The sequence below is a fragment of the Plasmodium cynomolgi genome, chromosome 1 (genome assembly GCF_000321355.1).
Source record: "Plasmodium cynomolgi strain B DNA, chromosome 1, whole genome shotgun sequence".
In the NCBI taxonomy this organism is placed as follows: Eukaryota; Apicomplexa; class Aconoidasida; order Haemosporida; family Plasmodiidae; genus Plasmodium; species Plasmodium cynomolgi.
In genome coordinates, this window is record NC_020396.1 from 745,281 (window position 1) to 746,388 (window position 1,108).

Genomic DNA, 1,108 nt, shown 5'->3' on the forward strand with positions numbered 1-1,108 from the left:
AGAAGCGGCAAAGAAGAAACGGCAAAGAAGAAGCGACAAAGGTGAAGCGGCAAAGAAGCGACAAAGGAGAAGTGACAAAGAAGAAGCGACAAAGGAGGAGAGATTCTTCTAACATTTGCAGTTCGCATGTACGAGAATAATTACACGAACGAGTACACGCTTACGGAGGGTAGAGTTCACACGAGCTGTACATATAGTACTTACCCATTTTGTACACTTGGGGGAGGATACATATCCCTGTGTCGAAAACGCAGCTGTGCAGGAGCAGGTGTAACGGCAATTTGTGAAGAACGACAAGAACGACAAGAACGACAAGAACGACAAGAACGAACGACAAACAGGTGTTTTCAACTGCGTTCGTGGGGGACACCCTCACTGCATGCTGATGACAGGGAAAAAAAAAAAAATTAAGAGAACGCTGTTGTGCATGTAGTGTACATTAGCTTATGTACCACTTTGCGTCCGCTGTGCCAACGAGGAAGACTTCGCAAACTTGCAGAGGAAATAAATCATCGGAAAAAAGCTTTGTAAGTGAGATCGCGTCGTAGAGAAGGAAAAAAACCAACAAGGGTAACCCCACCATTGAGTGGAGCAGAATCAGACGGGTGTCTCAAATACACACCGCAGTGGGAGGGGCCCGTCTTGTGGCACCTTATGAACACCCTTGTGTACGTTGGTACATCGATTGAGAAGAGGCATGACAGGTGGAAAAACTTGTATGAAGAACAACCTTTTTAAAAATAAAAGACGACCCACGAATTTGGCACCTTAACATGAGAGTAAAATATGCGTTCTCCAAATAACCGAGTGAAATCAGTTGGCCGTTTGCTCTTTTTCCTTTGTTAGTGTGTAAGAGAGCGCGGTCACGGGAGGATAGGAGCGGTCCGCTGGTGAATCCTCCGCATGTGTTTGTGTGTCTGTACGTCTGTGCTCAGGAGATGTATGCCCCCCTCCATCATGCGTGTATGAATATTTTCAAAGCGCGGGTAGAAACCACTTGGTACGTTCTCTTGAAACTGTTTTACATGTACGTACGAGAGGGTGAATATAACCGCTTCCTTTCGCGACTCCGCTTTGGGTGCGTGTCCAGACCGGCCCCCAGAATTAT